The sequence below is a fragment of the Oncorhynchus tshawytscha genome, linkage group LG34, assembly GCF_018296145.1.
Source record: "Oncorhynchus tshawytscha isolate Ot180627B linkage group LG34, Otsh_v2.0, whole genome shotgun sequence".
Taxonomy (NCBI): domain Eukaryota; kingdom Metazoa; phylum Chordata; class Actinopteri; order Salmoniformes; family Salmonidae; genus Oncorhynchus; species Oncorhynchus tshawytscha.
The window spans coordinates 15,280,493-15,307,045 of NC_056462.1; the positions used below are offsets into that span (position 1 = coordinate 15,280,493).

A 26,553-nucleotide genomic window follows, 5' to 3' on the forward strand; every position below is an offset into this window, starting at 1 on the left:
TCATTAAAATGACAGTGGTAAATTAATTTGACCTGTTAGCCACTAAAGTTACATGTTGTTGGAGCATAGGGAGGCAGGCTAGCTAGCTACCGTGTGAGTTAGTTATCCAAAGATGGATGCACCGTAGGGAGCCCCATACTTGGAAAACATCCAGTCTTCTCACTCAGGTCTAAGAACATGAAAAATGTCCAGGGGCCAACACTTAGCAGTGGCTGTGATATACTGGCCGTGCTTACTGCTTACTCAAACGATTAGCCTAGCATTAATAAATCACTCTAAGGACAAATTTATTAAGAGCCTGAAACAGGGGTGTTTCAAAATCCCGTCTTCTATAAAACATTTCATCTGATGGTGAGAACTATTATTATTGTCAGTTGGAAACGCAAAAGAAATGTGAGCTGGGAGTGTGGTTGATATGTTAGTTGTAAAGATTGTAATAAATGAATTCGTAAATCAGTTAGAGACATCAGAACCCCTCCATTTTGATCTATTCCTGTAACTTTATGAAAGTCCCAGCAGAGACACCTGGTTCAGAGGGAATGTGGCCATTGCTTAGCCTTATATACTCTACCCACGGTATTGCTCTCATAAATACCAAGGAAGGAGTCCCTCTCCACTTCTGCAAGACGCCTCAGTTCATTTCAATAGGGAGAAGCGCTGAGCACTAATCAGTCTATATATCATTTGAAAAAAGGCTACCACTCAGTTTCACTTTAGGTTTATCTGAATCAGTGGTATTGATGTGACCTTCTCTAATGGAAAGCAGAAAGTGTATAGTGTGCTTGACAACACACCACTGGATCCGTGTCTGGTGTGGTTGGATTCCATGCCAGGTCTGGACACGGTATCTGACAGGATTCACAAAAGGAGCCAGAAGAGGATCCCCTCCTCTGAGTTTGAGAAAGGAAAGCAGGCAGGGAGGGAGGCAGAGAGACATGCCAGAGCAGTGGGCTGTGGGCCACCCAGACAGTGGCCTGCTGTCCCTTGTTCATCCTGGAGGGACAAAGCCAACATAGGGACAGAGAGATGGGGTGGGAGGGCACAGCTGTCACTCAGCTTTTTTTTCCGGAATCTGAAGTTCTGGCAGGAGTTCTCTGAGACACAGAGAGAGAGAGAGAGAGAGAGAGAGAGAGAGAGAGAGAGAGAGAGAGAGAGAGAGAGAGAGAGAGAGAGAGAGAGAGAGACCATGGCTGACTGAAGTGTCACACCGGCCGGATCTGAAGCCCCCTATCTCATGGTCATGTCTATGGCTCTGATCATGTCCACCTGGGGGATGGAATGTGATATTAGTGTAATTGATTATACACAGACAGCTCAGATTGTAATGATATCACCGTGTCATTTTAAAGGGTATGTTTGTGTGCTTGTATCATCATTGTAACAGGTACTGATTTGTTTTTGAGGCCTGCCTGCCAGCCAACTCTCTTGGACGACACACAAAATATATGGATGATGAAGACATTGCCTTTGTCATAGTTGTCATAGAGTTTTCAAAGGCTCAGATATCACACAGCCAGGGCTTTGAGGTCCCCTCCACTGGCTGGGCGTCTATGTATAACATGATGTATGTATAGCGTCACAGCGATGTCATGGTGTCACAACGTATCTCTATCAGGTCTGGGAAATGGAGACATGGTTAGGGAAGACTTTTCCTCTGCTCTTTTTTTCCAATTGACTCCCATCCGCCCTCCCCGGTCAGAAATCCAACTCTGTTCTTTTAACAGGCGCCAGGTCAGGTGGTAAATGCTAGATGTCCTTAAATCTCATCTGTCCTATTTTATCGGCCTGTTGATTTAGGTTATTCTGAGGATTTCAACTCAAATGAACTCCAAGACCTTATTATCACCCTGATAATTGAGTGACAATTGAGAAATAACAGCAGCTGATCAATTCAATTAAATATGATCATTAGCGCTCATATTAATTAATTTCCCCAGTGCAGAATAGTCTGCTTCTAATTCTTACATGTCAATTGACTCCTTCGTTTTCAATATTATTTTACTTACATAGTCTCGTCATATACAGTATTTCACCAGACAAACTACACCATGTTAGAAATTGAAGGTATTTCTATGCAATACTCAAGACAAAATGGAATTATTATATGTCTTGAGGGTAACAGTGTCAGAGCTGAAACCAGAAGCTGTCAGATAGGCTGCCAGTCTGGATGCCAGAACGATAGTCTTTTTGTTGCTGACTATGTTCATATGACAATCTTATCTATCTGACACACAATACAGGCTCACTAAGCTCAATATCAGCTCTGTGTAAACTGGGCAGCCTGCCTAGGAACACGTGGCTTTCTGAACAGAAACACTCCTTCAGATTCTGTGGGTTTGAGGAGATATGAGCAGAAATGTATACAGGTTTGATAAATCAAGTATCTTCCTTGATAAGTGATTATTATACTTTATGTGATGGACTGAGGTGTGACTAATGTGCCATGTAGCATTTAGTTTATGTGCACTGTACGTTTTAGGTACAAGTGACGGACGAAAGTCAACAGTCACTGCACTTCCCTTTTACATTGCAAAGATGCTCAAGAAGTGTTTGATATTTCCACTCAGGCTAAACTAAAATACACTTAATCAAACACTCAAATCTTCTTTGGAAGTTAACTGGCTCATCTTGTCTATCAATTGGCCACATGTGCACTCATCAAGCGTGGTGGAATTTGGGGCAGGCAAAGACAAACATGATGAATGCTTCCTGTATTTTTAGCCGGAGCTGTCAGAAACATGAGCATGGTCAAGGATAGACACCGTTCGGTGCTAGGGGCTCGTATGTCAAACTGGGACTCCATGGCTACTATACTATAGCATTGGGGGATGGCTGGGGTGGGAGGGTGGCGGGTTCTGTGTGTGTGTGTGTGTGTGTGTGTGTGTGTGTGTGTGTGTGTGTGTGTGTGTGTGTGTGTGTGTGTGTGTGTGTGTGTGTGTGTGTGTGTGTGTGTGTGTGTGTGTGTGTGTGTGTGTGTGTGTGTGTGTGTGTGTGTGTGTGTGTGTGTGTGTGTGTGATTTACATGAACAAGTGAAACGATCCAATTTAATCAAACCCCCGGAAAAATCCACTAGTTGGTATCAGTTCAATTCAATCCACCGTCATTGACATTCAGGCTAGGCGGAGTGTGGTTTGTCCCTGGCCCTGTTGTGTCTCGGTTATGGCCCGGCGTGCCATGTTGACATGTGGGTTTGAGGAAGTGGCCCCATCTTCTCCCTCCAGTGTTTTCATTCTCCCCAGTCACATAGCAGAACACCCACAGCTCCTTTCTCCCTCAGCCAGGCAAAACCAGCCCCAATGCAGGCTCATTGTATGAATGAACCAGATGCTCCATGCTCTTGTCCTCCATAAAGCCTAGTGAGAGTTTATTTCTTTAGTTAGCCTCCTCTCACAGGTTCTCTGTCACCCCTCAGAGGATTGGTTCTGCTTCCTTTCCTTAGTGTTCTGTTATGTAGGGGTTCATATCCGAAAGGGTCTTTTCTCCGCATTGATCTACCAAATCCTCGACTCTGGTGCTGCAACCATCATGCTACAAGAGTGCGATAATAATGATATGAATAACACATAATAATACATTGAATTTAGAGCACCTTTCAAAAACCCCAAGGACACAACAGGTTAATAATATCAAGGGTATTTACTTCTTGACACGGTCCTAACCAAATCCACCACCAATCCACAACCACTATGCTACTAGGCTAACACTAGCACTCCTCTGCTAGAGGGAGACCAATGGTTAATATCACACGGTCTTTTCTCAGTCTACCTACCAAATCCACCACCGTATGTTGGCAACCACTATGCTACTAGGCTAACACTAGCACTCCTCTACTAGAAGGAGATCAATGGTTAATATCACACAGCCTTTTCTCAGTCTACCTACCAAATCCTCAACTCTGGCGCTACAACCATAGAAATAGAGTGATATTCTGATGACCACAACCACCATGGCGCTACACTAAAGGAAGTAAAGGGTTAATATGAAAGGGTCTTATCTTGACATTGACCTACTTCCTCCATGGCTGCTCAGAGTTAGACTCAGGGGTCAGGTTAATAACAGGCTAATAAGGCCTTTCTGCCACTGTGACCAGCGGTGCAAAACCGACCAACACCTCTCTAACCTCCGCGGCTCTCTGAACCCACTAAGCTCTGGCCAATCAGACACAAGGTCAAGGGTCCTCCTAGGGCCTGTCAGAGAGGGGATAAGCCAAGGCATTTGGACGTTTGGCCGCAGTTATTAAAAAGAAGCCTGGGATTAAGATTTAAGCATTAAGAAAGTTACCGGCTGAGTAAGTAACTCCGTCTGTCCAGAGTGGCCAATGTCAAGCGGCGAGTGGAATACTTTCTTTTGAAGGATAAAGGAGTCATGAGATAGTATGGATTAAGGGCAGAGGAAGCAACGTATAGTCAATGGTGATCAGTGCCAGGTGACTACGAGCTTCAGACCTGGGTTCAAATACTGTTTGATATCTTATTTAATACCCTAAAAAAAGGGGGGGGGGGCTGTACTTTTGGGACTATTATATTGGTCCCATTGCATCAGGTAAGTTTAATAGAGACCAGGCAACATATTTGAAATGATGAAATGATTTAGAATAGTATTTGAACCCAGGTCTGGTTCATATGTGTGTTTTATGGCACCTGTTCTCTTCATGGGGCCTAATGAGGTAGATACACTTCAAGCTGAGAAAAATGACCTAGATATGAAGTCTTAATCGCTTGAAATCTGAGGTTTTACAGAGGGTCCTGTCCAGGTGCAAATCTCAAGTCAGAGGTTTCCGTGTGCATAGTGCACAGACTCAAACATTGTAAGAACTAATTAGTTAATCTTTCTGTTTTACACCACAACAAATGTAAGCTACTTTCACAATACTAACGTTTAACACCAAGGGGTAAAAGGTATATTTTAAGCCTATAGACATGAAGTTACCCTTGTCCCTCAGAGGTGCTGCTGGTGCTTAAAGGGATACCGCCAGTGCTTAAAGGGATAGGGCTGGTGCTTAAAGGGATAGGGCTGGTGCTTAAAGGGATACCGCTGGTGCTTAAAGGGATAGGGCTGATGCTTAAAGGGATAGAGCTGATGCTGAAAGGGATAGGGCTGGTGCTTAAAGGGATACCGCTGGTGCTTAAAGGGATAGGGCTGATGCTTAAAGGGATAGGGCTGGTGCTTAAAGGGATAGGGCTGATGCTGAAAGGGATACCGCTGGTGCTTAAAGGGATAGGCATGATGCTTAAAGGGATAGGGCTGGTGCTTAAAGGGATAGGGCTGGTGCTTAAAGGGATACCGCTGGTGCTTAAAGGGATAGGGCTGATGCTGAAAGGGATAGGGCTGGTGCTGAAAGGGATAGGGCTGGTGCTTAAAGGGATAGGGCTGGTGCTTAAAGGGATAGGGCTGATGCTGAAAGGGATAGGGCTGGGGCTGCCATGTCAGTGAGTCACCAGGAGTAATGGAGCCTCTCTCTGCACCTCACCTTTAACCCCTCTGCTAATACTGTCTGGTTTGGGTCAGAGGTGTGTGTGTGTGTGTGTGTGTGTGTGTGTGTGTGTGTGTGTGTGTGTGTGTGTGTGTGTGTGTGTGTGTGTGTGTGTGTGTGTGTGTGTGTGTGTGTGTGTGAGTGAGAGAGAGAGAGAGAGAGAGAGAGAGAGAGACAGACAGACAGACAGACAGACAGACAGACAGACAGACAGACAGACAGACAGACAGACAGACAGACAGACAGACAGACAGACAGACAGACAGACAGACAGACAGACAGACAGACAGACAGACAGACAGACAGACAGACAGACAGACAGACAGACAGACAGACAAAGAGAGACAAAGAGAGACAAAGAGAGACAAAGAGAGACAGGGATTCCCTTGAACAGACCGTCACTTACAGTAGCTATGAGTCACTGTCAGCAAGTGATCCATTTAAATCTGGTCTCTCTCTCTGTCCTGTTTTGGCCCATTCCCTGAGACTGGTAAGGAGGTAAGAGTCTAGCCAGGGGCAGGCAACCCTGCCAAAGGAGCCAGGGAACTAACACACATATCTGGGTGAGGAGGTGAGAAACCCTAGCCAGGCACTGACTGAGAGTGGGTGGGTGGTGGGGGAGAGAGAGAGAGAGAGAGAGAGAGAGAGAGAGAGAGAGAGAGAGAGAGAGAGAGAGAGAGAGAGAGAGAGGGAGAACAATGGAGTGAGAGAGGAAATTAGAAACAAGGCATCACTCAAGACTCCTGTGATGGAGGATTTGGGGGTAAGCCCTGACATTAAGTTATCAAGTTACCCTTCACAATTTAAAATATCTGTCTTTTGTCATAGGGCTCAATGAGTTTGCAAAAACTGATATCAAAGTTTTGTCTTCCAGGTGGAAACAAGCTGAAGCCGCAGCCATTCCGGCTCAACTGGTCGTGGATCAGCCTGGAGAAGGAGTACTATCTGGTGGATGAGGACGCCAAATTCCTGGAGGTGACGCTCAGACGCAGGGGATACCTGGGAGAGACATCCTTCGTCAGTGAGTATTGGAAGTCTTACACAGTATTTACCACAGATCTACAGCAGCCTTTACCTAAACAGATAAACCCAATGACTAAAATGGGACCTATAGCAATATTTATCTCTAGACATAGATATAGAATGACTAGAATGGGTCCTATAAACATTGAAATAGAATGACTAGAAGGGTCCCTATAGCCGTATTTACCAATAAACATAGATATAAAATGACAAAAATTGACCCTATAGCAGTATTTACCCCTTGACCTAGAAATACAATGGGACATATGAATTGTGATTTTCCACATGTGAAACCATGTGGTTTTTATGTAAGGGAACATAGATTTTACAGAATACTCATGGGTACATGCAATATGGCTGACATGGAGATTCTATGTCTATGGTACTGAAAGTCTTGAACAGGATTTACATCAGATCTATAGTATATTGGTTTGATTTTTTGATTTATTAGGATCCCCATTAGCCGACGCCAAGGGCGTGGACTCTTTGAAAAAAAGGTGCTATCTAGAACCATAAAGGGTTATTCGCCTGTCCCAATTCGCCTGTAGAACCTGGCACCAAAAAGGGTTCTCTTATAGGGACAGCTGAAGAACCCTTTTGGAACCCTTTTTCTAAGAGTGTACCATGGTAGATCCTGTTGGAACTGGTTTGCACTTCGTTGGTTCATCCCCCAGGTGATATAGCTGAGTTAGTACATTTCTCCCATTGTTTTCTCTGCTTGCCACTCAGATAAAGGTAGTTTTAAATTGCCACTATTTTATCCCTAATGGGGTGTAAATATTTCAATCACCCACCACCATCAACTCTGACTAGGGGTACTCCGAAAAGATGCAAATGTCAGTGGAGAGACTATTCAGAAAGCAGGACCTATTAAACTGTCATTGTGTTAAAAGACTGATTGGCCCTTTAAGGGTCTTCATGGAGTGTATGTGTCTGTTATTACCCTGCCATTAGAAGAAGCCTAAGAATAAAACAGACCCCCTGGTTATCAAGCTGCCCTGTGTGTGTTCCTGTTTGACTGATGACCCATTTCCTGTCTCGCTGGTGAAAAACCTAGTTTGATTGAGGGGTCAGATAGACCTTCCTCATAGAGGTCATAAGGTCATGTCAACATGCTTGTCTGTTTGGCTACATCCAACACACAAGCTTTTATTCATAGGCTCCTATATTTACAGTTGTCTTTGACGATGCAGTAGTGGGCAAATATGAACAAAGACAGACAATGAGAGCTAACCAGGCAACTACAGTCTATAAATCACAGTCAACCTGCAGTCATCTCACATCCTCTGAGGCCCTACAAACGACACAGTGCTAAGTGTCATTATTATAAAGCTATTCAGTTCAATTAGGTTCAGTTCAGCTCAGCTTACCTCAGCTAAATTCCAATTAAATGTAATTAAATGAGGTTCTATTCAGGCATCACCACCAAGGATGGCACGGCGGAGAAGGACAAGGACTTCCGGGGCAAGGCCCAGAAGCAGGTCCAGTTCAACCCAGGCCAGACAGTGGCCACCTGGAGGGTAAAGATCTTCACGGACCTGGAGTTTGAGACCAGCGAGACCTTTGAGATCCAGCTGTCAGAGCCTGTCATGGCCGTGCTGGAGTACCCCGATACAGCCACTGTGGAGATAGTGGACCCTGGTGATGGTAAGAATGAACGGCCTTATCTGCAGATTGTCTGTTTGATTTGCCCTCCGACATGAAATAGTAGACAGGATTTAAGTCAATTGGAAAGGCTACATTCATTTACATGGATTGACACATGAAAAAATATAATTGTATCCTTCATTTAAGATTCCGAATCAGATCATGTTTATTGTTCCATTGCTGGGCAATTTGATGGCAGCAGCAAATATGCATGCATCAAATAAGTACAGACTCACCTGGGCTTGTAAACTCTTCTTCTCTTGTTCTCTATGGCCTATCCTCTGTGTTTCTCCCATAGAGATCCTATTAAATTACTATTCTAATTCTGAATTCTATGGTTTCTCCCTCTTTCCTCTGCAGAGTCCATGGTGTTCATCCCCCAGGCAGAGTACAAGATAGAGGAGGACATTGGGGAGCTGCTGGTGCCTGTTCGCCGCTCTGGAGACCTCAGCCAGGAACTCATGGTCGTCTGCTACACCCAGCAAGGTGAATACAGTCAAATATATAATTTAAATACATGGGTTTTTACAAAGATGAAATACATTTTTCCACATTTTGTTACATTACAACCGTTTTCTAAAATGAATCAAAAATATTAATAATCTCATCAATCAACACACAATACCCCATAATGAAAAAACAGATTTTTAGAATTGAGACTCGAAATTGAGCTCAAGTAAATCCTGTTTCCATTGATCAAATCAAATCAAATAAATTTATATAGCCCTTCGTACATCAGCTGATATCTCAAAGTGCTGTACAGAAACTCAGCCTAAAACCCCAAACAGCAAGCAATGCAGGTGTAGAAGCACGGTGGCTAGGAAAAACTCCCTAGAAAGGCCAAAACCTAGGAAGAAACCAGGCTATGTGGGGTGGCCAGTCCTCTTCTGGCTGTGCCGGGTGGAGATTATAACAGAACATGGCCAGAACACATCCTTGAGATGTTTCTACAACTTGATTGGAGTGCAGTTGTGGTCAATTCAATTGATTAGACATGATTTGGAAAGGCACACACCTGTCTATATAAGTTCCCACAGTAGACAGTGCATGTCAAATCAAAAACCAAGCCATGAGGTCGAAGGAATTTTCAGTAGAGCTCCAGGACAGGATTGTGTCGAAGCACAGAGCTGGGGAAGGGTACCCAAGAACACAGTGGCCTCCATCATTCTTAAATAGAAGAAGTTTGGAACCACCAAGACTGAGCAATCAGGGGAGAAGGGCCTTGGTCAGGGAGGTGACCAAGAACCCGATGGTCACTCTGAAAGAGCTTCAGAGTTCCAGAAGGACAACCATCTCTGCAGCACTCCACCAATCAGGCCTTTATGGTAGAGTGGCCAGATGGAAGCCACTCCTCAGTAAAAGGCACATGTCAGCCCGCTTGGAGTTTGGCAAAAGGCACCTAAAGGACTCTAAGACCATGAGAAACAAGATTCTCTGGTCTGATGAAATCAAAATTGAACTCTTTGACCTGAATGCCAAGCGTCACGTCTGGAAGAAACCTGGCACCATCCCTACGGTGAAGCATGGTGGTGGCAGCATCATGCTGTGGGGATGTTTTCCAGCAGCAGGGACTGGGAGATTAGTCAGGATTGAGGGAAAGATAAACGGAGCAAAGTACAGAGCACTCCGGACCTCAGACTGGGGCAAAGGTTCACCTTCCAACAAGACAACGACCCTAAGCACACAGCCAAGACACCGCAGGAGTGGCTTTGGGACAAGTCTCTGAATGTCCTTGAGTGGCCCAGCCCGAGCCCGGACTTGAACCCGATCGAACATCTCTGGAGAGACCTGAAAATAGCTGTGCAGCGACACTCCCCATCCAACCAGACAGAGCTTGAGAGGATCTGCAGAGAAGAATGGGACAAACTCCCTAAATATAGGTGTGCCAAGCTTGTAGCATCATACCCAAGAAGACTCGAGGCAGTAATGGCTGCCAAAGGTGCTTCAACAAAGTACTGAGTAAAGGGTAAGAAAACTTATATAAATGTGATATTTCAGTTTTTGGTTTGTCATTATGGGATATTGTGTGTAGATTGATGAGGGGGATTTTTTAAAATTTAATCCATTTTAGAATAAGGCTGTAACATAACAAAATGTGGAAAAAGTCAATGGGTCTGAATGCTTTCCGAATGCACTGTAGATATATTGTAACATAAAACAACTCTCCTTCCCCTACAACTGCCTGTCATTCTTCTATTGACCCTTAACCATTGACCCCTGAACTCCTTTTCCCAACAGCCAGTGCGACGGGCACCATACCCAGCACGGTCCTCTCCTACAGCGACTACATCACGCGTCCCGAGGACCACACCAGCGTGCTCCGCTTCGACAAGGACCAGAGGGAGAAGCCCTGCCGCATCATCATCATCGACGATTCGCTCTACGAGGAGGAAGAGAGCTTCAACGTGACCCTCAGCATGCCCATGGGTGGCCAGGTGGGAGCCACCTTCCCCAGTGCGAAGGTCACCATCCTGGCCGACAGCGACGATGGTGAGTGGGGTTGTTGGGCGTATGGTGGGTGGTGGCATCTATAGTCACCTGTTGAATACAGAGGTCAGTCAATTGTCATTAAACCCTACTTGAAACTTGAAACCCTAGTTCAAATAGTTCAACACACAGGTTCAAGTCAACTTGAATGCTACTTGTCAATGGCAACAGACTCAATGATTCCTGACCCTTTACTATATTGACTATAAAGGAAACTCTACCAGTATCATAATTACTTCCTATTCGACCCTCCAGTCTCTTGGGTTCAGTGAACAGGAGTACACTCTTTAAAAAAAAAAGTGTGATCTATAACCTAAAAGGGTTCTTCAGCTGTCCTCATAGGATAACCCTTTATTAAAAAAGTTTGGTTCCGGGTAGAACTCTTTTGGGTTCCATGTAGAACCCTTCCACAGCGGGTTCTACCTAGAACCAAATATGTTTATCCTATGGGGACAGAAAAATAACCCTTTATGAACCCTGTTCATCTCAGCATTTCTCTATGATTTCTTGGGACTTCCTATTGGCCACTCCTAATGATATGACTTCCTGGGACGTCTTATGGGCCACTCCTAATTATATGACTTCCTGGGACTTCTTATTGGCCACTCCTAATGATATGACTTCCTGGGACTTCCTATTGGCCACTCCTAATGATATGACTTCCTGGGACTTCCTATGGGCCAATAATAATGATACGACTCCCTCTATGTTTGTTAAGAGGGCTTAACTGTTGCCCGAGACCCTTTGATGTGAGCAATTACAATTTACAAGTGTACAGGTGTGTGTGTGTGTGTGTGTCTCTGTCTCTGGGTTTTTGTGTGTCAGTCTCTGTCTGTGCTGTGTGTTGTATGTCAGTGTGCACCTGTGATGCCTTAGCAACCAAACCCTTTCATCCACATTGATTTATTATCATTTGATCTCCCAGCAGTTGTCTAATATTCAACACAGTCGCTGAAAACACAGAGTCGTGCAACTAGATACAACACTATTGAACTGATAACAGGGTCATTACTTTTCACTGACGATAGACGCGTATCAATAGCATTACTTTGCTTCACTCTTTGTTCTCCTGTTAGTGAGGTAGAATAAAGGAACAATTGATGCAGCCATGCCAAAAGCACTAAGGTAAAGAGGAAAGACAGGAGACTGAAAGAGAGAGAGCTGGTGCCAAACAGTAGATGAAAGGAGAGAGGAGAGGCAGGAAAGATGTGGTTAGAAGTTGGTTTATCAACAACAAAAAACAACTGTGCCACATAGGAACTACAGTAGGGCTTGTGAGAGCATGTAGACTGTAGGACTGTACAAAGCCTAGTGAAGCCTCTTTGGTGAGAGTGTTACCATCAACACCATAACTCAGAGGCCAGGTGCTGAGGATCCTCCAGCCACCATCAAAACCATAACTCAGAGGCCAGGTGCTGAGGATCCTCCAGCCATCATCAACACCATAACTCAAAGGCCGGGTGCTGAGGATCCTCCAGCCATCATCAACACCATAACTCAGAGGCCAGGTGCTGAGGATCCTCCAGCCACCGTCAACACCATAACTCAGAGGCCAGGTGCTGGGGATCCTCCAGCCATCATCAACACCATAACTCAGAGACAGGGTGCTGGGGATCCTACAGCCATCATCAACACCATAACTCAGAGGCCAGGTGCTGGGGATCCTCCAGCCATCATCAACACCATAACTCAGAGGCCAGGTGCTGAGGATCCTCCAGCCATCATCAACACCATAACTCAAAGGCCGGGTGCTGAGGATCCTCCAGCCACCGTCAACACCATAACTCAGAGGCCGGGTGCTGGGGATCCTCCAGCCATCATCAACACCATAACTCAGAGGCCAGGTGCTGGGGATCCTCCAGCCATCATCAACACCATAACTCAGAGACAGGGTGCTGGGGATCCTACAGCCATCATCAACACCATAACTCAGAGGCCGGGTGCTGGGGATCCTCCAGCCATCATCAACACCATAACTCAGAGGCCGGGTGCTGAGGATCCTCCAGCCATCATCAACACCATAACTCAGAGCCCGGGTGATGCCCTTCTTTACTGTAACCACTGGTCTCTATGTGTAATCTATTCCACTACAGGTCCACTCATGGATGGTGCCATTCCCCAAAGCCACACACAGACAGACAATGGCACACAAACACACTCAACCCAAAACAAAAGCACCTCTCCCCACATGTTTGTCTTGACTCCCCTCTCTTTGCCCTGTCCTTCCCCTCCTCCCTGCTCCCTCCTCTCGCTCTACCCCTGACTACACACTCCATCTGTTCTACAATCCTATACTTCTAGTAACAGGTGGTAGAACTGGGAAGAGAGAAAATAGAATAGAATAGAAACTCCAGTCTTAACTACACTGGACAACCCTCTGTCATGACACATAAAACAGCTCTCCGAATGTGTTTTGTTCTGAGACACTCCTCCAACTCCACCACTCAGTGGAGCTGGGGGAAAACAGAGGGCTTCCCTTTGTGTTGCAGGGGCCAAGAGGCAGGTGGGGAAACAGGGGGAAACAGGGATTTGTGGGAGAGGAATGTCAAATGACAGGCATGTTTTTCCTCCAGCTCCTGTTTGATGGCGTTCAGCCTCCATTTTTGTTTTAATTGTGTAGCTGTTATCTGAGATGGGGGTGATGGTGATGGTTTGTTTACAACTTCAAGGATGCTCTGGAAGTTAAAAAAAATAAGAAAATAAGAAAGTGCAACATATATCATATCGACATAAATGTTCCCTCTTTTCGTTTGCATGTACGTCAAATATCACCCGTAGGCTTTAGATGAGAAAAAGGAGATGTGTTTGTTTCTTGGACACAGGTAAACCAAGAAGCACATTCAACTGAGATTTTCCATTGATAATGATTGTTAATCCAGGACCAGACTTAAAGGTCCAATGCAGCCGTTTTTATCTCAATATCAAATCATTACTGGGAAAGAATGAATTACCTCACCGTGATTGTTTTAAATTAAAATGGACAAAAATACACAAAAATTGCTTCTTAGCAAAGGGTCATTTCTCAAGCAAGAACTTTTCTAGGAATGTCTGGGAGTGGTCTGAGTGGGAAGGGGAAAACTGAAAATGAGCCATTACTGGTAGAGAGGTTTAGAAATCTCTTTCTTATTACCACATGGTGATGTCACCATGGAAGGCCAAAACTCCATCCCACCAAAACAGGCTGAAATTTCAGGCGGCCTTTTCAAACAGCTCTTACACTAACAGCTATTTCACAGTATTATTCCAAACTCAAAGTGTGGAAATATATAGAAAACACAGAAAAATCATGAAAATCAGCCTTTAATCTGTGTCTGGGAAACTGCCCCTTCATGTTCAAGTGATTTACTTTCTGAATCTGAGGCCACTCCAGTCCTCCCCATCCACTCTGACTGAATGAGTCATTTATCTCTCTTTAGTTGTCTCTCTGAGCCATTCCTCTTCTTCTCCTCTTGCACTTCTCTCCTCCTCCTCCTCCTCCTCCTCTCCTTCCTCTCTCCCACCCTTCAGAGCTCATTCATTTCCCTAACTGGTTTGTTCTAATGACAGACACACTCACAGTCTGGGCTACACTCCCCACCCTGTAATTTGGAGTACAATGGAAACGTTATGTCTAAGTAATCAGCGTGCATTCCCAGACATGATCTCCAGGCGACAAGAGGAGATGTCTTCTCAATGTAAAGATCCATTCCTCCATTGTGCCACAAACTTCTTGGTGGGTCCTGATATCTAAAGTGACAACACTGTGTGTGGGGGAGTGTGTGTGTGTGTGTGTGTGTGTGTGTGTGTGTGTGTGTGTGTGTGTGTGTGTGTGTGTGTGTGTGTGTGTGTGTGTGTGTGTGTGTGTGTGTGTGTGTGTGTGTGTGTGTGTGTGTGCGTGTGCGTGTGTGTGTGTGCGTGCAAACCCATCTCCCTGGCTGAGCAAACCTGTGGTTGGGACCCCGGCCAGCATTAGGCTTCATTGTTATTAGTCTGGCTCTTCCTTCTCAGTGATCCTTTAGGGATTGCCATTTCTCCTTGCCCCTAACCAGCCAGTTACTAAACAGTATCTCTGGTGATTGAGAGGCATTGAGAGTAAGCCAAGTTTTAGCGGGTCAGCGGTGGTTGTCTGACTGCGGCAGCACATCTCGACCACCTCTTAAAATCCTCTTTACCTAACTGTCAGTTAAATGTGTACATACTTCCTATTCTCCATGTCTTACTTTTACTATTTTATCCAGCTATAGACTAAATAATCACGAGTGTCACAATATTGTATCTGCCCCTTATAGAAGTGGCAGAAAGCTCAATTATATATCAACCTCATTAGTGGATGTACAGTAGACAGCAGTAGCTTGTCAGTGATGATGCGTCTGGCTGTTATAGAGGGGTGTACAGTAGACACCAGTAGCTTGTCAGTGATGATGAGTCTGGCTGTTATAGAGGGGTGGACAGTAGACAGCGGTAGCTTGTCAGGGATGATCAGTCTGGCTGTTATAGAGGGGTGTAGAGAAATTAATCCGCTGTGTGTTCCAAGGATATGCATTCCTTCCCTCTAGTCTATTACTCAGAGAGGGAGAGGTAGAGATCCTCCTGTCTGTGCTGCCTCCCCCGTCTCCTCCCTCTTATCAGTGCTACTGTCATCAGACAAGGTGGACATCCCATCCCTCTTCTCCCCCCAACTCATCCCCCTTTCACTTATCCCCCATTTCTACCTGGCTTTTCAGGTGTGCACTGTAGACCTCTGGCACTGAGTTCAGACGACACTGTCTGGCCTCGATGAGGGGAGGATGATGAAGGGATGAGTGGGGTGACAGGTATCTTCCTGGAAAGAGAGTGAAAGAGGGGGGTGACCCCGTCAGCTGTACCAACTGTATCTGACAAGCAGAGTTCAGACCAGAAATATGGATTATCCCATGACAGCTTCTTCCCTAAAGACATCCTTAATTGAAACCACATGTTTGTAACTTAATGTTCATATCTGTAAGATGTAGATGATAATATACTGACCTGACCTCTCTCTCTCACCCCACCCTCCCCCATATCTCTCTTTCTCCCTCTAACACACAGAGCCCTCTCTGTATTTCGGAGAACTAGATTACATTGTGGATGAGAGTTCAGGCTATGTGGAGGTCAGGGTCTGGAGGACTGGCACTGACCTCTCCAAGACGGCCACAGTGACCGTCCGTTCCAGGAAGAGTGACCCCGTCTCTGCTGAAGGTCAGAAGAACGTGAATGTTAGATCTATTATTCCTATCCTCTTTGTGGTGTAGCGTTTCCAGGATACAGTGCTTTGCAAAAGTATTCATCCCCCCTAGCGTTTTTCCTATTTTGTTGCATTAGAACCTGTAATTTAAATGTAATGTAATGGACATACACAAAATAGTCCAAATTGGTGAAATGAAATGAAAAAAATAACTTGTTTCAAAAAATTCAAAAAAAGAAGACATATATATATATATAAAAAGGAAAAGTGGTGCGTACATATATATTCACCCCCTTTGCTACGAAGCCCCTGAAGAAGATCTGGTGCAACCAATTACCTTCAGAAGTCACACAATTAGTTAAATAAAGTCCACCTGTGTACAATCTAAGTGTCACATGATCTCAGTATATATACACCTGTTCTTAGTGGTGTTGCAGGCCCCAGAGTCTGTAGCACCACCAAGCAAGCGTCACCATTAAGACCAAGGAGCTATCCAAACAGGTCAGGGATAAAGTTGTGGAGAAGTACAGATCAGGGTTGGGTTATAAAAAAAAATCTGAAACTTTGAACATCCACGGAGCACCATTAAATCCATTATTAAAAAATGGAAAGAATATGGCACTACAACAAACCTGCCAAGAGAAGGCCTTAATCAGAGAGGCAACAAAGAGACCAAAGATAACCCTGAAGGAGCTGCAAAGCTCCATAGCGGAGATTGGAGTATCTATCCACTTCAAGCCGTACACTCCACAGAGCTGGGCTTTACGGAAGAGTGGCCAGAAAAAAGCCATTGCTTAAAGAAAGAAATAAGCAAACACGTTTGGTGTTTGCCAAAAGGCATGTGGGAGACTCCCCAAACATATGGAAGAAGGTACTCTGGTCAGATGAGAATAGAATTTCACTTTTTGGCCATCAAGGAAAGCGCTATGTCTAGCGCAAACCCAACACCTCTCATAACCCAGAGAACACCATCCCCACAGTGAAGCATGGTGGTGGCAGCATCATGCTTTGGGAATATTTTTCATCGACAGGGACTGGGAAACTGGTCAAAATTGAAGGAATGATGGATGGCGCTAAATACAGGGAAATTCTTGAGGGAAACCTGTGTCAGACTTCCAGAGATTTGAGACTGGGACGGAGGTTCACCTTCCAGCAGGACAATGACCCTAAGCATACTGCTAAAGCAACACTTGAGTGGTTTAAGGGAAAACATTGAAATGTCTTGGAATGGCCTAGTCAAAGCCCAGACCTCAATCCAATTGAGAATCTGTGGTATGACTTAAAGGTTGCGGAACCCATGCAACCTGAAGGAGCTGGAGCAGTTTTGCCTTGAAGAATGGGCACAATCCCAGTGGCTAGATGTGCCAAGCTTATAGAGACATACCCCAAGAGACTTTCAGCTGTAATTGCTGCAAAAGGTGGCTCTACAAAGTATTGACTTTGGGGGGGGTGAATAGTTATGCACACTCAAGTTTTCAGGTTTTTTGTCTTATTTCTTGTTTGTTTCATAATAAAACATATTTTGTATCTTCAAAGTGGTAGGCATGTTGTGTAAATCAAATGATACAAACCCCCCCCCAAAAAAATCTATTTTAATTATAGGTTGTAAGGCAACAAAATAGGAAAAATGGCAAGAGGGGTGAATTATTTCGCAAGCCACTGTATGTGTCACAGTATTTACAATTCCCCTGGAGCCCCTCAGTCTCTGTTTTCACATTATTCACAATCTCTCTATCAGTGTAATTACACAGAATTCCCAATCGTTCCTAATATTTCTCAAACATTCCGGTGTCATCTCTTTCTCTGTTATGGTAGTATTCCAATGCCCTTACTGACTCTCTCTCCATAAAGATATATGTGTAATGTTCTATTTCTATGTTCCCCGTGTCCCCCTGCCAGCCGGTCTGGACTACGTGGGCATCAGCCGTAACCTGGACTTTGCCCCCGGGGTGACCATGCAGACATTCAGAGTGACCATCCTGGATGACCTGGGTCAGCCGGAGCTGGAGGGGCCGGAAACCTTTGACCTGGTGCTGAGGATGCCCATGAACGCTGTGCTGGGAGAGCCCAGCAAGACCATCATCACTATTAATGATACTGTTACTGACCGTGAGTTATACACACTCTGTAACACATCCCCACACATGTAGATATATAGCCCCCAGTAAGACCACCATCACTATTAATGATACTGTTACTGACCGTGAGTTATACACACTCTGTAACACATCCCCACACATGTACATATATAGCCCCCAGCAAGACCACCATCACTATTAATGATACTGTTACTGACCGTGAGTTATACACACTCTGTAACACATCCCCACACTTGTACATATATAGCCCCCAGCAAGACCACCATCACTATTAATGATACTGTCACTGATCATGAATTATACACACTCTGTAACACATCCCCACACATGTAGATATATAGCCCCCAGCAAGACCACCATCACTATTAATGATACTGTTACTGATCATGAATTATACAGACACACACACTTTTTCACACACTGTTTTAGTGTTAACCACTGTTTTAGCGTTAACATAACCACTGTTTTAGTGTTAACCACTGTTTTAGCTCGAACATAACCACTGTTTTAGCTCGAACATAACCACTGTTTTAGCGTTAACATAACCACTGTTTTAGCGTTAACATAACCACTGTTTTAGTGTTAACCACTGTTTTAGCTCTAACATAACCACTGTTTTAGTGTTAACCACTGTTTTAGCTCTAACATAACCACTGTTTTAGCGTTAACCACTGTTTTAGCTCTAACATAACCACTGTTTTAGTCTAACATAACCACTGTTTTAGTGTTAACGACTGTTTTAGCGTTAACCACTGTTTTAGCTCTAACATAACCACTGTTTTAGCGTTAACCACTGTTTTAGCGTTAACCACTGTTTTAGCATTAACCACTGTTTTAGCGTTAACATAACCACTGTTTTAGCATTAACCACTGTTTTAGCGTTAACATAACCACTGTTTTAGCTCTAACATAACCACTGTTTTAGCATTAACCACTGTTTTAGCTCTAACATAACCACTGTTTTAGCATTAACCACTGTTTTAGCACTAACATAACCACTGTTTTAGCTTTTCTCCTTGTATGAATTGTTTGTGTTTTGTTATCCATATAAAAGTAGCTTTGAGATGATCGTCTAAGGCACATTTAGTCAGTGAGCAATGAGAAAATTAAACTATGCTCCCTATGCAGAAGCCATGAAAATAATATTGAGCTACTAGAAAACCACAGTATTCTGTTCTCCTCAGAGCCTAATTCAAATCTACTTATCATTCCAGTGCCCAAGGTTCAGTTCAAGGATGCTACCTATAAGGTGGATGAGGCAGACGGGGAGATGAAGGCCGTAGTGTATCGTAGTGGAGACATCAGTCACAGGTCTACGGTGCGCTGCTACACCCGCCAGGGCTCTGCCCAGGTCATGATGGATTATGATGAGAGGCCCAACACGGACGGGTCACTCATCACCTTCTTCCCAGGTAACCCCGGTCTCTCTCTCTCTCTGTTTCTCTCTCTCTCTCCCTTTCTCTGTCTCTCTCTCCCTTCCTCCTCTCTCCTTCTCTCCCTCTTCACCCTCTCTCTCTCTCTCCCTCCTTCCTTAGCTCTACCCCTTCTCTCTCTCAATGTCTTTTTATATGCCAACCCCCCATATCCTCATATTTCTATGTGTTAACGCTGTGTTCCCCCTGTCCGTCTGTCCCACAGGGGAGAGTGAGAAGGAGTGTGTGGTGAACCTGGTGGATGATAACCTATACGAGGAGGACGAAGAGTTCCGTCTGGTCCTGGGAACGCCCAAGAGCAAGTCACCCTTCGGAGCCTCCACAGGGGAACAGAGCGAGGCGGTGGTCACCATTACTGACGAGAAAGACAGTAAGCTTTACCCAAGGAACACGGAGAGATATCTACCACACCGAACATAGGGCTACATTGTATTGATCTATCTAACAAAGTATTACAAATAAAATGCCAAAACACTCGGTTTAATTAATTATTTGATTCAGTCTCTAGAGAGTTAGAGTCAGTAGTTTGTTCTGTTTTGTATCGGGAGTCTAACCGTATTCTCTCTCCTCAGAGCCCATCATCCGTTTCAGTGAGATAAAGTACAGTGTACGGGAGCCCCAGATCCAGGGGGAGACAGCCGTGGTGAAGATCCCTATCCTGAGGCTAGGAGACACCTCCAAGGTCTCCCTGGTCAGGGTCCACACCAAGGACGGGTCAGCCACCTCCGGAGAGGACTACAACCCGCTGTCGGAGGGTGAGTCCTAGCATTAAGTTATCATATAGTTTAATCATGTAACACAGACATAACTAACCCTAACGTCTGGAGAGGACTACAACCTGCTGTCGGAGGGTGAGTCCTAACATTAAGTTATCATATAGTTTAATCATGTAACACAGACATAACTAACCCTAACGTCTGGAGAGGACTACAACCTGCTGTCGGAGGGTGAGTCCTAGCATTAAGTTATTATATAGTTTAATAATGTAACACAGACATAACTAACCCTAACGTCTGGAGAGGACTACAACCTGCTGTTGGAGGGTGAGTCCTAACATTAAGTTATTATATAGTTTAATAATGTAACACAGACATAACTAACCCTAACGTCTGGAGAGGACTACAACCTGCTGTCGGAGGGTGAGTCCTAACATTAAGTTATTATATAGTTTAATCATGTAACACAGACATAACTAACCCTAACGTCTGGAGAGGACTACAACCCGCTGTCGGAGGGTGAGTCCTAGCATTAAGTTATCATATAGTTTAATAATGTAACACAGACATAACTAACCCTAACGTCTGGAGAGGACTACAACCTGCTGTCGGAGGGTGAGTCCTAGCATTATTGTTATTATATAGTTTAATAATGTAACACAGACATAACTAACCCTAATCTGGAGAGGACTACAACCTGCTGTCGGAGGGTGAGTCCTAGCATTAAGTTATTATATAGTTTAATAATGTAACACAGACATAACTAACCCTAACGTCTGGAGAGGACTACAACCTGCTGTCGGAGGGTGAGTCCTAACATTAAGTTATTATATAGTTTAATAATGTAACACAGACATAACTAACCCTAACGTCTGGAGAGGACTACAACCTGCTGTCGGAGGGTGAGTCCTAACATTAAGTTATTATATAGTTTAATAATGTAACACAGACATAACTAACCCTAACGTCTGGAGAGGACTACAACCTGCTGTCGGAGGGTGAGTCCTAACATTAAGTTATTATATAGTTTAATAATGTAACACAGACATAACTAACCTAACGTCTGGAGAGGACTACAACCTGCTGTCGGAGGGTGAGTCCTAACATTAAGTTATCATATAGTTTAATCATGTAACACAGACATAACTAACCCTAACGTCTGGAGAGGACTACAACCTGCTGTCGGAGGGTGAGTCCTAACATTAAGTTATTATATAGTTTAATCATGTAACACAGACATAACTAACCCTAACGTCTGGAGAGGACTACAACCTGCTGTTGGAGGGTGAGTCCTAACATTAAGTTATCATATAGTTTAATAATGTAACACAGACATAACTAACCCTAACGTCTGGAGAGGACTACAACCTGCTGTTGGAGGGTGAGTCCTAACATTAAGTTATCATATAGTTTAATCATGTAACACAGACATAACTAACCCTAACGTCTGGAGAGGACTACAACCTGCTGTCGGAGGGTGAGTCCTAACATTAAGTTATCATATAGTTTAATAATGTAACACAGACATAACTAACCCTAACGTCTGGAGAGGACTACAACCTGCTGTCGGAGGGTGAGTCCTAGCATTAAGTTATCATATAGTTTAATCATGTAACACAGACATAACTAACCCTAACGTCTGGAGAGGACTACAACCTGCTGTCGGAGGGTGAGTCCTAACATTAAGTTATCATATAGTTTAATCATGTAACACAGACATAACTAACCCTAACGTCTGGAGAGGACTACAACCTGCTGTCGGAGGGTGAGTCCTAACATTAAGTTATTATATAGTTTAATCATGTAACACAGACATAACTAACCCTAACGTCTGGAGAGGACTACAACCTGCTGTCGGAGGGTGAGTCCTAACATTAAGTTATTATATAGTTTAATAATGTAACACAGACATAACTAACCCTAACGTCTGGAGAGGACTACAACCTGCTGTCGGAGGGTGAGTCCTAACATTAAGTTATTATATAGTTTAATAATGTAACACAGACATAACTAACCCTAACGTCTGGAGAGGACTACAACCTGCTGTCGGAGGGTGAGTCCTAACATTAAGTTATTATATAGTTTAATAATGTAACACAGACATAACTAACCCTAACGTCTGGAGAGGACTACAACCTGCTGTCGGAGGGTGAGTCCTAGCATTAAGTTATCATATAGTTTAATAATGTAACACAGACATAACTAACCCTAACGTCTGGAGAGGACTACAACCTGCTGTCGGAGGGTGAGTCCTAGCATTAAGTTATCATATAGTTTAATAATGTAACACAGACATAACTAACCCTAACGTCTGGAGAGGACTACAACCTGCTGTCGGAGGGTGAGTCCTAGCATTAAGTTATTATATAGTTTAATAATGTAACACAGACATAACTATCCCTAACGTCTGGAGAGGACTACAACCTGCTGTTGGAGGGTGAGTCCTAGCATTAAGTTATCATATAGTTTAATCATGTAACACAGACATAACTAACCCTAACGTCTGGAGAGGACTACAACCTGCTGTCGGAGGGTGAGTCCTAACATTAAGTTATCATATAGTTTAATCATGTAACACAGACATAACTAACCCTAACGTCTGGAGAGGACTACAACCTGCTGTCGGAGGGTGAGTCCTAGCATTAAGTTATCATATAGTTTAATAATGTAACACAGACATAACTAACCCTAACGTCTGGAGAGGACTACAACCTGCTGTCGGAGGGTGAGTCCTAACATTAAGTTATTATATAGTTTAATCATGTAACACAGACATAACTAACCCTAACGTCTGGAGAGGACTACAACCTGCTGTTGGAGGGTGAGTCCTAACATTAAGTTATCATATAGTTTAATAATGTAACACAGACATAACTAACCCTAACGTCTGGAGAGGACTACAACCTGCTGTCGGAGGGTGAGTCCTAGCATTAAGTTATTATATAGTTTAATAATGTAACACAGACATAACTAACCCTAACGTCTGGAGAGGACTACAACCTGCTGTCGGAGGGTGAGTCCTAACATTAAGTTATTATATAGTTTAATAATGTAACACAGACATAACTAACCCTAACGTCTGGAGAGGACTACAACCTGCTGTCGGAGGGTGAGTCCTAACATTAAGTTATTATATAGTTTAATAATGTAACACAGACATAACTAACCCTAACGTCTGGAGAGGACTACAACCTGCTGTCGGAGGGTGAGTCCTAGCATTAAGTTATTATATAGTTTAATAATGTAACACAGACATAACTAACCCTAACGTCTGGAGAGGACTACAACCTGCTGTCGGAGGGTGAGTACACATACAGGAACTGTAGTCTATGTTCCATTATCCACTCTAACATCCTTCTTAGATTGTCCAAAACATTGCTTCATTCTAAGTGGGATGCTAGTATGGGCGTTAGAACAGAACCATATGAGAGAAGGGTAGGGGCCTTACCACAGTAACAGAATGATGCTGAGACTCAGATTTGACACTTTAAATGGATGTCAAAGAATAAAACAATGATTGCAAAGTCAAATAAACCATACGACTCTATGCACAAGGACGACATTTAATAATGTCCACTGAACATTTGACAAAAACACATTTAGTTGAAGAAACAACACATACTGTCATTCTGTTACCAAACTTTGCATCTGCACTGTTCTTCAAGTAAATTAGTTTTTTGTAAAATTTTCAGTGTAAATTGTTAAAAGTATTCATTGTCAGAGAGTTGTATGGTTTGTTTAACTTTGCAATGATATGTTTCCTGTTTGACATACATTTTAAATTTTCAGCATTAATCTGTTTTCTGTCACCGTAGGATTGCCCCTATACAGCCATTGTTGTCATACTGTGATGGGCATCGTCGTGTATAACCCATTCACACCAAAAACGACCTGATACATTTTTAATAGAGATCCTTATTAAGCTCTTGTTTAACCTTGTGTGTGTCTCTCAAGATGTGGAGTTCAAGGAGGGTGAGACAGAACACTTTGTGGAGGTGCAGATCCTGTATGACGGCCAGAGAGAGATGAGAGAAGCCTTCGTCGTCCACATGAAACCTGATGAGTACATGGTCGCAGAGATACAGGTAAGACTGAGGGCATGGGATTGCACGCACGCATGCACGCACGCACGCACACACACACACACACGCACGCACGCACGCACACACACTTTATGCATTTATTTAACCCTTATTTTACCAGGTCAGTTGACTGAGAACACATTCTCATTTACAGCAACGACCTGGGGAATAGTTACAGGTGAGATGAATGTGCCAATTGGAAGCTGGGGATGATTAGGTGACCATGATGGCATGAGGCCCAGATTGGGAATTTAGCCAGAACACCAGGGTTAACACCCCTACTCTTACAATAAGTGCCATGGGATCTTTAGTGACCACAGAGAGTCAGGACACTGTTTAACGTCCCATCCGAAAGATGGCACCCTACACAGGGCAATGTCCCCAATCACTGCCCTGGGGCATTGGGATCTTCTTTATTTTAGACCAGAGGAAAAAGTGCCTCCTACTGTCCCTCCAACACCACTTCCAGCAGAATCTGGTCTCCCATCCAGGACCAACCCTGCTTAACTGCTTAGCTTCAGAGGCAAGCCAGCAGTGAGATGCAGGATGGTATGCTGCTTACACCCACCTAGATCACCCACCGAGACACACACACACCATATAAATACCCTCTCAGGGCATGCACACACACACTTGAACACACAAATAGCCAGGCAGCAGCTGCCACTGTCAGCAGCCCCAGCACCCAAATCACCAGCTATTATAAAAAGACTTCCTGGTTGAGTCCATGCTATGAGAATGTCCCTCAAGTCAACCCACAGAGCAGTGTGACCTATAAACACAGCTATGTGGCATCCCAGACATGTAGTGTACCATACCACTAACCTGACACAAATAATGCTAGAGGTGTACGCTCACTTTAACTCACTCTTCTCCTTTGGTATTACAAATATGCTGTTCTAAGGAGGACTCCACCTTCTCAAACGTCCAAGTTTACCATGTAGAACACAATAAAGTGTATTATACCCATGGAATGGTGTTTTGAATCTCTCTCTCCCGTTCGTCAGATGAGTAAGGCAATTGTGTACATCGAGGAGATGGACAGCGTGGCAGACGTCACCTTCCCGGCTGTGCCTACTGTGGTGTCCCTGCTAATGTACGATGACACGGCCCGCGCCAGGGACAACCCTCACCCCTCTACTGGCTACCCCATCGTCTGTGTGACGGTGAGTGGTGGCCACAGGGCCCAGACACACACACGCAGAATGCAACCCCCTAGACACACACACCTTATATCCAGGTGTTTAAACATGTAAAGCTAGCGACAAGGTCGGAATACTTTCATCCAGTCCAAAAAGACGAGGCTTCAAACTGAAGGTCTTTGTGTTTCATAGTTTCAAAACCTGTTGTTTAAGTGGTAAATGAATCTGTTTCCCATTGAAATGCTTTCTCCAGTTCTGACTAAATCCTAAACATGAGTCCCTTTCACTGGCGTAACAAATGTACACATGTATTCTCAAATACATATTACGATATACGCATATAGCCTCGTAAAGCACGGTTTGCAAGACGACTGTGTATCATCCTATTACATATGCCATAATCCCACGTATCTGTGGCCCCTCCCTCACCTGCAGGCCTGCAACCCCAAATACCACGACTTTGACAAGACGGGCTCCATCTGCACGGCGGAGAGCATCAACGACACCCTCACCCAGTACCGCTGGCTGGTCAGCGCCCCCAGCGGGTCGGACGGGGTCACCTCGCCCCTGAGAGAGGTGGACACCAACACCTTCTTCACCAACACTAAGTCCATCACCCTGGACTCCATCTACTTCCAGGCTGGGTCGAGAGTCCAGTGTGCTGCCCGGGCTTTCAATACGAACGGGGATGCTGGTCTGGAGCTGTCCAGTCTCATCATGGTGGTCAGCAAGGAGGAGGGTGAGTGGAGACTGGGAGGGGGTGGGGGGTTCAGAGTCCAGTGTGCTGCCCGGGCGTTCAATACGAACGGGGATGCTGGTCTGGAGCTGTCCAGTCTCATCATGGTGGTCAGCAAGGAGGTGGGTGAGTGGAGACTGGGAGGGGCGGGGTTCAGAGTCCAGTGTGCTGCCCGGGCATTCAATACGAACGGGGATGCTGGTCTGGAGGTCCAGCTGGTCCAGTCTCATCATGGTGGTCAGCAACGGGGAGGTGGGTCCAGTCTCATCCTGGTGGTGGAGACTGGGGAGGGGCGGGGTTCAGAGTCCAGTGTGCTGCCCGGGCATTCAATGCGAACGGGGATGCTGGTCTGGAGCTGTCCAGTCTCATCATGGTGGTCAGCAAGGAGGAGGGTGAGTGGAGACTGGGAGAGTCCAGTGGGGGGTTCACGGGGAGTCCAGTGTGCTGCCCGGGCGTTCAGTGGAGACTGGGAACAGGGATGCTGGTCTGGAGCTGTCCAGTCCCATCATGGTGGTCAGCAAGGAGGAGGGTG

The 26,553-nt window shown here is 44.7% G+C and overlaps 1 pseudogene; it reads left to right on the plus strand.

Moving 5' to 3' along the window:
• LOC112234742 overlaps positions 1-26,553 on the plus strand; it is a 51,111-nt pseudogene that overhangs the window by 15,143 nt on the left and 9,415 nt on the right.